Raw genomic sequence first — 18,763 nt, 5'->3', positions numbered from 1 at the left:
TAGTTAACTAAATTTTTGCATGTTTAGAGTGTGTTTCAGGCCCCATTTTGGCTCTACAAGTTTTGTAGGCACTCAATGAAATGTTGATTTTGACTATGTATGCCCAATTTTTGGTTCGTTGCAAAGTTACAACAGAAATTTGGTTGTAGAACAGTTTGTGAAGAGAAACTAAGTGTTACAGGTGTTGGTGGATGTATGTTTATGTGACTAGATCACATATAGTTGGTGGATGTATGTTTATGTGACTAGTTCACATATAGTTGTTGTATAACACGTTTATAGTACTGCAATGTAAGAGATTGTAGGTTTATGTAGGTGTAGAAGTATTTGGAAAGCACTATTTGGTAAGTTGCTACACGTAATTATGTTTGATATTCTATCCCAAACTATGCGTAAAAAGCTAGACAAGAATAACTTCCAAGCATGGAAGTTTAGTATGATCAATTTCCTTAGGGGAAAAGGATATTGGGAGTTTATCACACAAGTGATGAAATGGAGTCGGAGATTACTAAAGAAAATTTGACCCCACATAGGTGCAAGCTTTAAAGCATGGCATGAAAAAGCCAAAAAGATGATGTATTGGTTGTCTGTCAGTTTGGTAGATTCTATGATTGTGCATATATAGGGTGCATATATAGGATACACAAACACTTAAGGAGGCTTGGGACACCTTGATGAAGACGTACAACACAAACAATCAAGCTCAAAAGATGCAGCTAAAGCAGGAGCTACATAATATGACCAGAGTATAACTGATTTCTTAGTGAAGGTTAAAGGGCTTGCAAATTCCCTTGCTTCTATTGGATCACCACCACTGGAGATGATGATGATATGGTTTCGGTGACCTTGAATGGTATTGGCAAGGAATATAGCTAGTTTCAAACCTTTATTGGACTTTGAGAGAACTTTCCTAGTTTTAGGAACTGACTGCTCTTCTCATTTAATGAGGAGATGAATATTGGGAGAGGTTCATCTTATGGAAATTTAAATGAGCAGGCCTTCTACTCAGATATAGGTAGAGGTAGAGGTAAATCATTACCCCAAGAACTATACTAGTACAATAGTTCTCGGAGACTCTAGTCATACACAGAAACCTAAGAACACAAGAGCTATAACTCTTATAAATAACAAGACCCATATGAGAAATAACATTATGATAATCCCTATGGATATTATGATCAGGCTTCACCCATAGACCATGCCTCTCTATTCGAAGCCATGGTGCAACAAAGATCCAAAGACCTTAATAATATGGGATGCATGCCATCAATGCAGTTTTTAAATGTAAAGGCCCACACTATATTGTAGGGTGTCCTCACAAAGATCCTGCATCAAATCCCTTGAGTGCTCTAAGCATTTTGAATCTTGTGTCGAACCCTAATGTAATTCCTTATAGAGGCACATCTTACAACTATAGACTAGACCATGCTTATAACGATTGTCCCAACAAAGTGCCCCCATTGGTAAAAGCATATGTTACCATTTCAACAATCATTACCTTGTCAAGATGTAGGGAAGAATTATTCACATAGCTCTCCATAATGAATGCTATCATTAGGTTCCAAGCCAAGGTGAGGGTAGTAGTCAACAGAACATCCAAGGCTACCCCAGAACAGGTAGAATAACATCCATTCACATCTATCCCAATTTACATCACATCTCATTCATTCACATCCCGATTCACATCACATACATTCATATCCATCACTTTCATTCTCATCACCATCCCATCACATACATTCTATCCACATAACATCACATCACATCATATCTCATTCATACACATCTCATCTTATTCATCCACATCCATCTAATTGTTCACATGTACGACTACCCACATCTATCCATACATTCACATCTATCACTTCACATCCACATATATTCATGTCACATCACATCTCTTTACATCACATCACATTCTTTCACATACACATACACATCCACATCCATTCTTTCACATACACATCCACATCCATTCTTTCACATGCATGCACATCTATTCTTTCGCATACAAATCCACATCTATTCTTTCGCATACAAATCCACATCCATTCTTTCACATACATCCACATCTATTCTTTCACATACATCCACATCCATTCTTCACATACACATCCACATCCATTTTCATCACATACACATCCACATCCATTCTTCACATACACATCCACATCCATTCTTTCACATATATCCACATCCGTTTTCATCACATACACATTCACATCCATTTTCATCACATACACATTCACATCCATTCTTCACATACACATCCACATCCATTCTTCACATCCACATCCATTCTTCACATACACATCCACATCCATTCTTTCACATACATATCCACATCAATTCTTCACATACACATCCACATCCATTCTTTCACATACATCCACATCCATTCTTTACATACACATTCACATCCATCTCATCACATCTATTCACATCACATCTCATTACATCTATTTACATCACATCCCATCCATCCATTCATTCACATCTATCTAATTCACATGAATGCTCCCTCCAGCATTCTGGCGTAAGACAGTCCTTTAGGAAAAAAGGGTTTCTATGCAAGTTTTCAGTTTGATTTTCTATTGAATACAAGGAGTATTTCTTGAATCAGTATCCCCAAAACTTCTTGATCGAAATTTTGAATTTCATACCAGTATTCCTCGAATTCTATAACCTTGATCCACAGATCAATTCAAAGGGTCTCAAACTTAGTTTCAGATTTGGCGGGAGTTTTGAGTGTATTTTTCTAAACTGGTCACACCTTCTTTCCTAAAAAAACTGACGAAAGAGTTTGGTCTTGGTCATAGTCTAATTCAAGGTTCGAGTCGGATAAGATTTTTCCTGAACTATCTTTCTCCAAAAGGTTTGATAATTCAGTTACTATTTTACTGAATTTCTTTCTTCGAATATTCACTTAACTGATTTCTAAATTAGTTTACGAATTCCAATGAGAAAAAAATTAATCATTTATCTGAATATTTTGATCTTGATAGATTTCATGAATTTTCTTTCTACAATCTGTGTGAATATAAAACGATAGAAATTTCTCTCTTATAGTATTTAATTATTCATTTATCAAATACTCACAATTTAAACATAGAATTTAAGAGAATTCTAATTTTGATATAAAAATTCTTTATGCATCTATTTATGCAATCAACCTCAATGGTTTTTAATTTGTCATCCCTTAGCTTCATCCACTGGGTCAAGTGTTAAAATCAGCAATCTGTCAGCACAATCCACTAATCTCATAGTGATTTGCTGAAGTCATTATGTCATTCTAGTTACGAACATCATCACAAGGACTCGTTCCATTCATCCTCATTGTGGTTTTGCTCAGCTTATCGCTTTTCAACCAAAATTCGAGAATCATCATTTTTCAATCAGAATCCAATTTAACTCATCAGTTCTCAACCAGAGTTTCAAAATCATACCAACCACATTCGAATTCATCATCTAGATAGCATTTTTGCTTATAATTTCAAGGTCTTAGATTTACTCGTATATACTGCCAGTAAAGAGCTGCAGTTATACCCTCGGTATATACGGGTAGTCACGGTCCTTGGAATTATAAGGTAAATACCATCATGTCTAGGCCTCAAGCAAGTCAAGGATTCCATACAATTGCGGTACTTCCATCTGAAGACCCAATTACTAAATTATGAATTTCAGTCTAAATATCAATTTGTATGAATTTCATCACTTCCAACTTTTTACTATTACTTCATAAATTTTTAACATTTCTGGTTTATTGGTTGATCCACTTTAGCCAATTCGCTCTGATACCAGCTGAAAGCTCCCTGTCCCCACCGCGCAACAAATTCAGGGGTGCTAGTAGCAGAAGTAGCACTTCTTGCGTGGGGCAGGGTCCCTCACTCGGGGCCTTGCCGGATATCCGGACAAGAGATTAATCCATCGGTTCTTCCAAAACCTTGCCCGGAAAAACTTCCCTTACCCGAAAAGCACGGGCGATTCCTGTAGGATAAATTTACTCTAACGTAGTCAAGAGTCTTAATTAAGTGAACTGATCTGACCGAACCCGTAAATCCCATAGTCAGATCAAGGAAAAGACTTGCACTTGGATCATAGAGACCAATGCTTTTTTCCTCATTGAGAGGCACAACTGTTGATTCTTTTTCATAGAACAATTCTTATCCGGGATTTACTTCATCTATCGTACCATAACAGAATTGAGTCTCATTTTAGGGATCCATCAGTCCAGCCTAACCCCATCCAATCCCGTGGGTTAGCCAACCGCCCAACCACTGTAGTGATGGGATCCATTTAAGAATTTGGTTAGGTTTTGTCCTGGGTACCAGGAAAAAGAGTTCCCAGGCCCCCTAGCCGGATATTCATGCAAACTTAAAACTAGTCACACCACTTACACACCCAATATGAAATTGCCTTTTTCATAGATTGAGCTATCTTTAAAACAATCTCTTAATGAAACTATAGTATCACTGATCATAATCCTCCAAAATTATCCGGTTGAATCCTAATTTCTAATTTTTCCTTCATCGGTGTACCTATGGCATCATTGGCAACCAGAACGCTCACCACCTGTCCACTCAAGGGCCTTTTCGATAGTTCCTAGCTCATAGTACCTGGCAATATATTCACTTATAAAAATCAAAATGGAATCTCCGTTCAGCAAGATCAACCAACAGATCCATATAAAAGAGCCATGGACTCATCCGTTGAGGACCAGCAAGGTCAATCAACCAGATCCATGCCCGAAATTAGAAAGCAACTCTTACTTCTTGATCTAAATATCTTCCCCGGAGCACGTGTGGGTATCTTCGGCGACCCAGAGCAGCCCGAGCACCGTATGGTCAACACCCTCTAGGATCCTTTGCAGGTCACCTAGCGCTTCACTCATACGTCGCTATCTTGGTCCCTCATCCACCGTACCGGAAGCTCACCATTTAAATCGAACCGAGGCTGGTTAAGACCTCGGCCGACCTTGCTACGCGAGACATCCTCCATTGACTCTCTGTCAGCTGTTGCAAATTTATCAATTAGGTCTCTACGTCCTCATTCACAAGATGGTCAAAATGCTTCCACAGCATTCTTGACATAAAACAGTCATTTAAATACAGGTCATAAATACAATTTCTATAACAAACTCTCGTCTTTCCACATTGTTCCACATCAATCCACATTATTTAATCCACACCTATTTCATATGTATTCTCATTCTCATCCAATCACATCATTTTCATCTCATCACATCTTTCCTCATTTATCCTCATCAGATCTCATCCACTCGCATCTACCCATCCACATCTCATCACATCACATTCATTCACATCATATATCATCCATTTACATCTATCCCAATTTACATCACATCACATATTATCCATTCACATCTATCCCAATTTACATAACATCCATTTCACATCACATCTCATTCATTCATATCCCGATTCACATCACATACATTCATATCCATCACATTCATTCTCATCACCATCCCATCACATACATTCTATCCACATAACATCACATCACATCTATCCACATCATATCTCATTCATACACATCTCATCTCATTCATCCACATCCATCCACTCGTTCGCATGTATGACTACCCACATCTATCCATACATTCACATCTATCACTTCACATCCACATATATTCATGTCACATCACATCTCTTTACATCACATCACATTCTTTCACATACACATCCACATCCATTCTTTCACATACATCCACATCTATTCTTTCGCATACACATCCACATCCATTCTTTTACATACACATCCACATCCATTCTTTCACATACACATCTACATCCATTCTTCACATACACATCCACATCCATTCTTCACATACACATCCACATCCATTTTCATCACATACATATCCACATCCATTCTTCACATACGCATCCACATCCATTCTTCACATACACATCCACATCCATTCTTTTACATACATATCCACATCCATTCTTCACATACACATCCACATCCATTCTTTCACATACATCCACATCCGTTTTCATCACATACACATTCACATCCATTCTTCACATACACATACACATCCATTCTTCACATACACATCCACATCCATTTTTTCACATACATATCCACATCCATTCTTCACATACACATCCACATCCATTCTTTTACATACATCCACACCCATTCTTTCACATACATGCACATCCATTCTTTACATACACATTCACATCCATCCATCACATCTATTCACATCACATCTCATTACATCTATTCACATCACATCCCATCCATCCATTCAATCACATCTATCTAATCCATTCATTCATTCACCATCCCATCACATACATTCTATCCACATAACATCACATCACATCTATCCATATCATATCTCATTCATACACATCTCATCTCATTCATCCACATCCATCCAATTGTTCACATGTACGACTACCCACATCTATCCATACATTCATATCTATCACTTCACATCCACATATATTCATGTCACATCACATCACATTCTTTCACATACACATCCACATCCATTCTTTCACATACACATCCACATCCATTATTTCACATACATCCACATCCATTCTTTCGCATACACATCCACATCCACATCCATTCTTTCACATACACATTCACATCCATTCTTTCACATACACATCCACATCCATTCTTTCACATACACATCCACATCCATTATTTCACATACATCCACATCCATTCTTTCGCATACACATCCACATCGACATCCATTCTTTCACATACACATTCACATCCATTCTTTCACATACAAATCCACATCCATTCTTCACATACACATCCATTCTTCACATACACATCCACATCCATTTTCATCACATACACATCCACATCCATTCTTCACATACACATCCACATCCATTCTTTCACATACATCCACATCCATTTTCATCACATACACATCCATTCTTCACATACACATCCACATCCATTCTTCACATCCACATCCATTCTTCACATACACATCCACATCCATTCTTTCACATACACATCCACATCCATTCTTTCACATACATCCACATCCATTCTTTACATACACATTCACATCCATCTCATCACATCTATTCACATCACATCTCATTACATCTATTTACATCACATCCCATCCATCCATTCATTCACATCCTATCTAATTCACATGAATGCTTCCTCCATAACATTCTGGCATAAGACAGTCCTTTAGGAAAATAGGATTTCTATGCAAGTTTTCAGTTTGATTTTCTTTTGAATACAAGGAGTATTTCTTGAGTCAGTATTCCCAAAACTTCTTGATCGAAATTCTGAATTTCATAATAGAATTCCTCGAGTTCTATAACCTTGATCCACATATCAATTCGAAGGGTCTCAAACTTAGTTTCAGATTTTGGCGGGAGTTTTGAGTGTATTTTTCTAAACTGGTCACACCTTCTTTCCTCGAAACTGTTGAAAGAGTTTGGTCTTCATCATAGTCTGATTGAAGGTTCGAGTCGGATAAGATTTTTCCTGAACTATCTTTCTCGAAAAGGTTTGATAATTCAGTTACTATTTTACTGAATTTCTTTCTTTGAATATTCACTTATTAAATACGAATTCCAATGAGGAATAAATTAATCATTTATCTGAATATTTTGATCTCGATAGATTTTCTTAATTTTCTTTCTACAATCCGTGTGAATATAAAACGATAGAAATTTCTCTCTTAGAGTACTTAATTATTCATTTATCAAATACTCATAGAATTTAAACATAGAATTTAAGAGAATTCTAATTTTGATATAAAAATTCTTTATGCATCTATTTATGCATAAAAATCAACTTTAATGGGAATAACACTTATACAAAAAAAATAAATTTCAATGGGAATAACACTTATATAAAAAATCCTTTTATGCATCTATTTATGCATAAAATTAATTTTTATAAGAATAATATTTTTATAATAAAAAAATTTCTTTATGCATCTTTCTATGTATAAAAAACAAATTTAATAAGAATAACACTTTTGTAATAAAAAAAATTCCTTTATGCATCTTTCTATGCATACAAATCAAATTTAATGAGAATAACACTTTTGTAATAAAAAAATCCTTTATGCATCTTTCTATGCAAAGAAATCAAATTTAATGAGAATAACACTTTTGTAATAAAAAAATCCTTTATGCATCTTTCTATGCATAGAAATCAAATTTAATGAGAATAACACTTTTGTAATAAAAAAATCCTTTATGCATCTTTCTATGCACAAAAATCAAATTTACTGAGAATAACACTTTTGTAATTAAAAAAAATCCTTTATGCATCTTTCTATGCAAAAAAATCAAATTTAATGAGAATAACACTTTTGTAATTAAAAAAATTCCTTTATGCATCTTTCTATGCATAAAAATCAAATTTAATAAGAATAACACTTGTAATTAAAAAATTTCCTTTATGCATCTTTCTATGCATAAAAATCAAATTTAATGAGAATAACACTTTTGTAATAAAAAAATTCCTTTACGCATCTTTCTATGCATAAAAATCAAATTTAATGAGAATAACACTTTTGTAATAAAAAAATTCTTTTATGCATCTTTCTATGCATAAAAATCAAATTTAATGAGAATAACACTTTTGTAATAAAAAAAATTCCTTTATGCATCTTTCTATGCATAGAAATCAAATTTAATAATTAATATCAATGATATCCATGCATATTCATAGGTGAATATGTACATGGAGTAATTAGAATATTTCTTTTAGATGCAAAAATGGTGGGAATTACTCTTTTGGAATAACATAAAAATAAAATTTCTTTTTCACAAAATTCTAGAAATTTTTGCCATAACCTCCTTTGTATGGCTGACCAATTCTCATTTTAATCTTTCTACAATTAACTTAAATAACCCAATTTAGAATTATAGAACTCTAATCTATACAATTTTCTAAATTCAAGAGAGTAAACAATAAGAAGAGTTTAATTAATCACTTAGTTAATCTTTCTAGGATTAAGAAAGGTTGGAATGTAAAGAAGAGAAGGGGTGGCCTTTTCCACAAAGGCATAGCATTTGAATTTAATTCAATCATCTGCAATTCATAAAAATCAAGGAAACCATAGATTTTTCATTAAAATTTGTAAACAAAGTAAGAAAATTAGCTTACATGAAGCTTGTAAGCTCTCCTTTGGCTTGAGGGATTGAGGGTTCTACTATTGTTTGAAGCAATAGTGGCCACCAATTCACTTTGGAGAGGATTAGGCCAAAAACAATTGAATTATTAAAAAATTCAATGCAGATGGCTCAGGACACGAGTAGAGTAACAGTGCATAAAACACCATTAAGCTTTTACAAAGGGGGAGGCTTCTATTTATAGGAAAAAGTGAGCCTCTAACCAAGTTCTAGAATTTTCCAGATCAATTTGGTCAATTTTTGACCATTTTTTATTCAATTCAGCTCTTTTTTTGGATCTAGTTTTGAAATAGGAGAGAGGAGAGATGAAAATATATCATTTTATTGATTAAAAATTGGGGGTAATGATGAGAATAAGGCGCCTACTTCATGAGGGGAGATCCCCACACTGAGGCGTCAAAATTCAGTTTTTTAATTCTTTTCTTTGGTCCTTAGTCCACTCTTCATCTTATGTGAGCATTTACTCAATTTTTGGGGGGTTTGTCTTTTATTCTTCAATTTATCTCCTCCCTACATTTGGATTAATGTTATTGGTCCATAGGAACCTTAATTGGACCATAATCGAGAAATTTGTGAAAATCTGGACCCTTAGGCTAAGGTCTTTTATACCTATTTTCAATTAGTTCCAATTGCACATTGGAAAGTTCTTTTTGAATTTCTATTTCAGGGGAAACTATTTTAGACAATAGGAGGATTTTTATATCCAAAAATATCTCAATTTTGAATTACCTCTCTCTAGACATTTTCTCTCTCCAAGCCAAAACAAGGTAAAACATGATCTTTCTTTTATTTCAGAGAAGAGAATAATTATAAGATCAGAAGGGGAGGATCTTACACCTGCACACCTTAAAAGCCAGAGGGAGGAATCTTACATCCTACCCCACTTAAAAAATGCGAGATGTCCTCATCTCGCAAACTAGAGGACAACTCTTTCCCTTAAGATCCAACTGATTCTAGGGTTCCTTATAGTCTAGTGAACTCAACAGAATCCTGGGATAAAGATCCCTTATATAGAACTCATCATCAGATAACAATTCTTTTAGATCATATCATTCATATCCTTAACACAATAATGGTCCATTAGACTGAAATTTCCATCTGAACAGTCCTCCATGGGAATTTCAATTATACAGATTTTTAATTTGTCATCCCTTAGCTTGATCCACTGGGTCAAGTGTTAACAGTAGCAATCTGTCAGCATAATCCACTAATCTCATAGTGATTTGCTGAAGTTATTATCGTCATTCTAGTTACGAACATCATCACAGGGACTCGTTCCATTCATCCTCATTGTGGTTTTGCTCAACTTATCGCTTTTCAACCAAAATTCAGGAATCATCATTTTTCAATCAGAATCCAATTCAACTCATCCGTTCTCAACTAGAGTTTTAAAATCATATCAACCACATTCGAATTCATCATTTGGATAGCATTTTTGCTTATAATTTCAAGGTCTTAGATTTACTCGTATATACTGCCAGTAAAGAGCTGCAGTTTACGGGTAGGCACGGTTCTTGGAATTATAAGGTAAATACCATCATGTCTAGGCCTCAAGCAAGTCACGGATTCCATGCAATTGCAGTACTTCCATCTGAAGACCCAATTACTAAATTATGAATTTCAGTCTGAATATCAATTTGTATGAATTTCATCACACATTTCTAACTTTTTACTGTTACTTCATAAATTTTTAACATTTCTAGTTTCTCTGCTGATCCACTTTAGCCAATTTGCTCTGATACCAGTTGAAAGATCCCTGTCCCCACTGCGCAATGAATTTGGGGGTGCTAGTAACGGAAGTAGCACTTCTTGCGCGGGGCAGGGTCCCTCGCTCGGGGCCTCGCCCACCACGGATATCCGGACAAGAGATTAATCCATCGATTCTTCCAAAACCATGCCTGATAAAACTTCCCTCGCCCGAAAAGCACGGGCGATTCGTCCAGGATAAATTTACTTTAACGTAGTCAAGAGTCTTAATTAACTGAACTGATCTGACCGAACCCGTAAATCCCATAGTCAGATCAAGGAAAAGACTTGCACTTGGATCATAGAGACCAACGCTTCCGTTGATTCTTTTCCATAGAACAATTCTTATCCGGGATTTACTTCATCTATCGTACCATAATAGATGTGAGTCTCATTTTAGGGATCCATCAGTCGAGCCTAACCCCAGCCAGTCGCGTGGGTTAGCCAACTGCCCAACCACTGTAGTGATGGGATCCCTTTAAGAATTTGGTTAGGTTTTGTCCCGGGTACCAGGGAAAAGAGTTCCTAGGCCCCCTAGTCGGATATTCATGCAAACTTAAAACTAATCACACCACTTACACACCCTATATGAAATTGCCTTTTTCATAGATTCGGCTATCTTTAAAACAATCTCTTAATGAAACTATAGTATCACTGATCATAATCCTCCAAAATTATCCGGTTGAATCCTAATTTTCAATTTTTCCTTCATCAATGTACCATGGTATCATTGGCAACGAGAACGCTCACCACCTATCCACTCAGGGGCCTTTTCGATAGTCCCTAGCTCATAGTACCTGGCAATATATTCACTTATAAAAATCAAAATGGAATCTCCGTCGAAGATCAGCAAGATCAACCAACAGATCCATATAAAAGAGCCATGGACTCATCCGTTGAGGACTAGCAAGGTCAATCAACCAGATCCACGCCCGAATTTAGAAAACAACTCTTACTCCTTGATCCAAATATCTTCCCCGACGCACGTGTGGGTATCTTCGACGACCCAGAGCAGTCCGAGCACCGTATGGTCAACACCCTCTCGGATCCTTTGCAGGTCACCTAGCGCTTCACTCATATGCTGCTTCCTTGGTCCCTGATCCACCGTACCGAAAGCTCACCATTTAAATCGAACCGAGGCTGGTTAAGACCTCAGTCGACCTTGCTACGCGAGACATCCTCCATTGACTCTCTGTCAGCTGTTGCAAATTTATCAGTTAGGTCTCCAGGTTCTCATTCACAAGACGTCCTCCATTGACTCTCTGTCAGCTGTTGCAAATTTATCAGTTAGGTCTCAACGTTCTCATTCACAAGATGGTCAAAATGCCAGTTTCTATAACAAACTCTTATCTTTCTACATTATTCCACATCAATCCACACCCATTTCATATGTATTCTCATTCTCATCCAATCACATCATTTTTATCTCATCAAATCTTTCCTCATTTATCCTCATTAGATCTCATCCACTCGCATCTACCCATCCTCCACATCTCATCACATCACATTCATTCACATCACATATCATCCATTCACATCTATCCCAATTTACATCACATCCATTTCACATCACATCTCATTTATTCACGTTCCGATTCACATCTCATTCATTCACATCCCGATTCATATCACATACATTCATATCCATCATATTCATTCTCATCACCATCCCATCACATACATTCTATGCACATCCACTCGTATCTACCCATCCACATGTCATCACATCACATATCATCCATTCAAATCTATCCCAATTTACTCACATCCATTTCACATCACATCTCATTCATTCACATCCCGATTCACATCACATACATTCATATGCATCACATTCATTCTCATCACCATCCCATCACATACATTCTATCCACATAACATCACATCACATCTACCCACATCATATCTCATTCATACACATCCATCCAATCGTTCACATGTACGACTACCCACATCTATCCATACATTAACATCTATCACTTCACATCCATATGTGTATGTAAAGAATGGATGTGGATGTATGTGAAAGAATGGATGTGGATGTGTATGTGTATGTGAAGAATGGATGTGGATGTGTATGTGAAAGAATGGATGTGGATGTGTATGTGAAGAATGGATGTGGATGTGTATGTGATGAAAATGGATGTGGATGTATGTGAAGAATGGATGTGGATGTGTATGTGAAGAATGGATGTGGATATGTATGTGAAAGAATGGATGTGGATGTGTATGTGAAGAATGGATGTGGATGTGTATGTGATGAAAATCGATGTGGATATGTATGTGAAGAACGGATGTGGATGTGTATGTGAAGACTGGATGTGAATATGTATGTGAAAGAATGGATGTGGATGTGTATGTAAAAGAATGGATGTGGATGTGTATGCGAAAGAATGGATGTGGATGTGTATGTGAAAGAATGTGATGTGATGTAAAGAGATGTGATGTGACATGAATATATGCACATCCATCTCATCACATCTATTCACATCACATCTCATTACATCTATTTACATCACATCCCATCCATCCATTCATTCACATCTATCTAATTCACATGAATGCTCCTTCCACCAACATTCATATCACATCTCATTACATCTATTTACATCCTATCCCATCCCATCCATCCATTCATTCACATCTATCTAATTCACATGAATGCTCCCTGCAGTATTCTGGCGTAAGACAGTCCTTTAGGAAAATAGGGTTTCTATGCAAGCTTTCAGTTTGATTTTCTTTTGAATACAAGGAGTATTTCTTGAATTCGTATCCCAAAACTTCTTTATCGAAATTCTGAATTTCATACCAGAATTCCTCGAATTCTATAACCTTGATCCACAGATCAATTCGAAGGGTCTCAAACTTAGTTTCAGATTTGGCGGGAGTTTTGAGTGTATTTTTCTAAACTGGTCTCACCTTCTTTCCTCGAAACTGATGAAAGAGTTTGGTCTTGGTCATAGTCTGATCTAAGGTTCGAGTCAATAAGATTTTTCCTCAACTATCTTTCTCGAAAAGGTTTGATAATTCAGTTACTATTTCAATGAATTTCTTTTTTTGAATAATAACTTAACTGATTTCTAAATTAGTTACGAATTCCAATGAGGAATAAATTAATCATTTGTCTGAATATTTCGAGCTCAATAGATTTCTTGAATTTTCTTTCTAAAATCCGTGTGAATATAAAACGATAGAAATTTCTCTCTTAGAGTATTTAATTATTCATTTATCTAATACTCATAGAATTTAAACATAGAATTTAAACATAGAATTTAAGAGAATTCTAATTTTGATATAAAAATTCTTTATGTATCTATTTATGTAAAAAAATCAACTTCAATGGGAATAACACTTATATATATATATAAAATCCTTTTATGCATCTATTTATGCATAAAATAAATTTTAATAGGAATAACACTTTTAAAATAAAAAGAATTTATTTATGCGTCTATTTATGCATAAAAATCAATTTTTATAAGAATAACGCTTTTATAATAAAAAATTCCTTTATGCATCTTTCTATGCATAGAAATCAAATTTAATAAGAATAACACTTTTGTAATTAAAAAAATTCCTTTATGCATTTTTCTATGCATAGAAATCAAATTTAATGAGAATAACACTTTTAAAATAAAAAGAAGTTATTTATGCATCTATTTATGCATAAAAATTAACTTTTATAAGAATAATACTTTTATAATAAAAAAATTTCTTTATGCATCTTTCTATGCATAAAAAATAAATTTAATAAGAATAACACTTTTGTAATTAAAAAAATTCCTTTATGCATCTTTCTATGCATAGACATCAAATTTAATGAGAATAACACTTTTGTAATTAAAAAAGTCCTTTATGCATCTTTCTATGCATAGAAATCAAATTTAATGAGAATAACACTTTTGTAATAAAAAAATCCTTTATGCATCTTTCTATGCACAAAAATCAAATTTAATGAGTATAACACATTTGTAATAAAAAAATCCTTTATGCATCTTTCTATGCACAAAAATCAAATTTAATGAGAATAACACTTTTGTAATTAAAAAAAATCCTTTATGCATCTTTCTATGCACAAAAATCAAATTTAATGAGAATAACACTTTTGTAATTAAAAAAATTCCTTTATGCATCTTTCTATATGCATAAAAATCAAATTTAATGAGAATAACACTTTTGTAATTAAAAAAATTCCTTTATGCATCTTTCTATGCATAAAAATCAAATTTAATGAGAATAACACTTTTGTAATAAAAAAATTCCTTTATGCATCTTTCTATGCATAAAAATCAAATTTAATGAGAATAACACTTTTGTAATAAAAAAACTCCTTTATGCATCTTTCTATGCATAGAAATCAAATTTAATAATTAATATCAATGATATCCATGCATATTCATAGGTGAATATGTACATGGAGTAATTAGAATATTTCTTTTAGATGCAAAAATGGTGGGAATTACTCTTTTGGAATAACGTAAAAACAAAATTTCTTTTTCACAAAATTTTAGAAAATTTTACCATAACCTCCTTTGTATGGCTGACCAATTCTCATTTTAATCTTTCTACAATTAACTTAAATAACCCAATTTAGAATTATAGAACTCTAATCTATATAATTTTTTAAATTCAAGAGAGTAAACAATAAGAAGAGTTTAATTAATCACTTAGTTAATCTTTCTAGGATTAAGAAAGGTTGGAATGTAAAGAAGAGAAGGGGGTGGCCTTTTCCTCAAAGGCATAGCATTTGAATTTAATTCAATCATCTACAATTCATAAAAATCAAGAAAACCATAGATTTTTCATTAAAATTTATAAACAAAGTAAGAAAATTAGCTTACATGAAGCTTGTAAGCTCTCCTTTGGCTTAAGGGATTGAGGGTTCTACTATTGTTTGAAGCAACAGTGGCCACCAATTCACTTTGGAGAGGATTAGGCCAAAAATAATTGAATTATTAAAAAATTCAATGCAGATGGCTCAGGACACGAGTAGAGTAACAGTGCATAAAACACCATTAAGCTTTTACAAAGGGGGAGGCTTCTATTTATAGGAAAAAGTGAGCCTCTAACCAAGTTCTAGAATTTTCCAGATCAATTTGGTCAATTTTTGACCATTTTTTAGTCAGTTCAGCTGACTTTTTGGATCTAGTTTTGAAATAGGAGAGAGGAGAGATGAAAATATCTCATTTTATGGATTAAAAATTGGGGGTAATGATGAGAAAAAGGCGCCTACTTCATGAGGGGATATCCCCACACTGAGGCGTCAAAATTCAGTTTTCTAATTCTTTTCTTTGGTCCTTAGTCCACTCTTCATCTTATGTGAGCATTTACTCAATTTTTGGGGGGTTTGTCTTTTATTCTTCAATTTATCGCCTCCCTACATTTGGATCTATCTTATTGGTTCATAGGAACCTTAATTGGACCATAATCCAGAAATTTGTGAAAATCTGGACCCTTAGGCAAAGGTCTTTTATACCTATTTTCAATTAGTTCCAATTGCACATTGGAAAGTTCTTTTTGAATTTCTATTTCAGGGGAAACCATTTTAGACACTAGGAGGATTTTTATATCCAAAAATATCTCAATTTTGAATTACCTCTCTCTAGATATTTTCTCTCTCCAAGCCAAAACAAGGTAAAACAGGATCTTTCTTTTATTTCAGAGAAGAGAATAATTATAAGATCAGAAGGGGAGGATCTTACACATGCACACCTTAAAAGCCAGAGGGAGGAATCTTACATCCTACCCCACTTAAAAAATGCGAGATGTCCTCATCTCGCAAACTAGAGGACAACTCTTTCCCTTAAGATCCAACTGATTCTAGGGTTCCTTATAGTCTGGTGAACTCAACAGAATCCTGGGATAAAGATCCCTTATATAGAACTCATCATCAGATAACAATTCTTTTAGATCATATCATTCATATCCTTAACACAATAATGGTCCATTAGACTGAAATTTCCATCTGAACAGTCCTCCATGGGAATTTCAATTATACAGATTTTTAATTTGTCATCCCTTAGCTTGATCCACTGGGTCAAGTGTTAACAGTAGCAATCTGTCAGCATAATCCACTAATCTCATAGTGATTTGCTGAAGTTATTATCGTCATTCTAGTTACGAACATCATCACAGGGACTCGTTCCATTCATCCTCATTGTGGTTTTGCTCAACTTATCGCTTTTCAACCAAAATTCAGGAATCATCATTTTTCAATCAGAATCCAATTCAACTCATCCGTTCTCAACTAGAGTTTTAAAATCATATCAACCACATTCGAATTCATCATTTGGATAGCATTTTTGCTTATAATTTCAAGGTCTTAGATTTACTCGTATATACTGCCAGTAAAGAGCTGCAGTTTACGGGTAGGCACAGTTCTTGGAATTATAAGGTAAATACCATCATGTCTAGGCCTCAAGCAAGTCACGCATTCCATGCAATAACGGTACTTCCATCTGAAGACCCAATTACTAAATTATGAATTTTAGTCTGAATATCAATTTGTATGAATTTCATCACACATTTCTAACTTTTTACTGTTACTTCATAAATTTTTAACATTTATGGTTTCTCTGCTGATCCACTTTAGCCAATTTGCTCTGATACAAGCTGAAAGATCCCTGTCCCCACCGCGCAACGAATTCGGGGGTGCTAGTAGCGGAAGTAGCACTTCTTGCGCGCAGGGCAAGGTCCGTCGCTCGGGGCCTCGCCAACGGATATCCGGACAAGAGATTAAACCATCGGTTCTTCCAAAACCATGCCTGAAAAAACTTTCCTCGCCCGAAAAGCACGGGCGATTCGTCCAGGATAAATTTACTTTAACGTAGTCAAGAGTCTTAATTAACTGAACTGATCTGACCGAACCCGTAAATCCCATAGTCAGATCAAGGAAAAGACTTGCACTTGGATCATAGAGACCAACGCTTCCGTTGATTCTTTTCCATAGAACAACTCTTATCCGGGATTTACTTCATCTATCATACCATAACAGAATTGAGTCTCATTTTAGGGATCCATCAGTCCAACAGTCCCGTGGGTTAGCCAACCGCCCAACCACTGTAGTGATGGGATCCATTTAAGAATTTGGTTAGGTTTTGTCCCGGGTACCAGGGAAAAGATTTCCCAGGCCCCCTAGTCGGATATTCATGCAAACTTAAAACTAGTCACACCACTTACATTGAAATTGCCTTTTTCATAGATTCTGCTATCTTTAAAACAATCTCTTAATGAAACTATAGTATCACTGATCATAATCCTCCAAAATTATCCGGTTGAATCCTAATTTCCAATTTTTCCTTTATCGGTGTACCTATGGCATCATTGGCAAACCAGAACGCTCACCACCTGTCCACTCAGGGGCCTTTTCGATAGTCCCTAGCTCATAGTACCTGGCAATATATTCACTTATAAAAATCAAAATGGAATCTCCTTCGAAGATCAGCAAGATCAACCAACAAATCCATATAAAAGAGCCATGGACTCATCCGTTGAGGACTAGCAAGGTCAATCAACCAGATCCACGCCCGATTTCAGAAAATAACTCTTACTCCTTGATCCAAATATCTTCCCCGACGCACGTGTGGGTATCTTCGGTGACCCACAGCAGTCCGAGCATTGTATGGTCAACACCCTCTCGGATCCTTTGCAGGTCACCTAGCGCTTCACTCATAGGCCGCTTCGTTGGTCCCTGATCCACCGTACCGAAAGCTCACCATTTAAATCGAACCGAGGCTGGTTAAGACCTCAGCCGACCTTGCTACGCGAGACGTCCTCCATTGACTCTCTGTCAGCTGTTGCAAATTTATCAGTTAGGTCTCCACGTTCTCATTCAC

This window comes from Cibotium barometz, chromosome 64 (assembly GCF_041138505.1).
Source record: "Cibotium barometz isolate CiBa-2024 chromosome 64, ASM4113850v1, whole genome shotgun sequence".
Taxonomy (NCBI): domain Eukaryota; kingdom Viridiplantae; phylum Streptophyta; class Polypodiopsida; order Cyatheales; family Cibotiaceae; genus Cibotium; species Cibotium barometz.
This window is presented reverse-complemented; position numbering follows the sequence as displayed.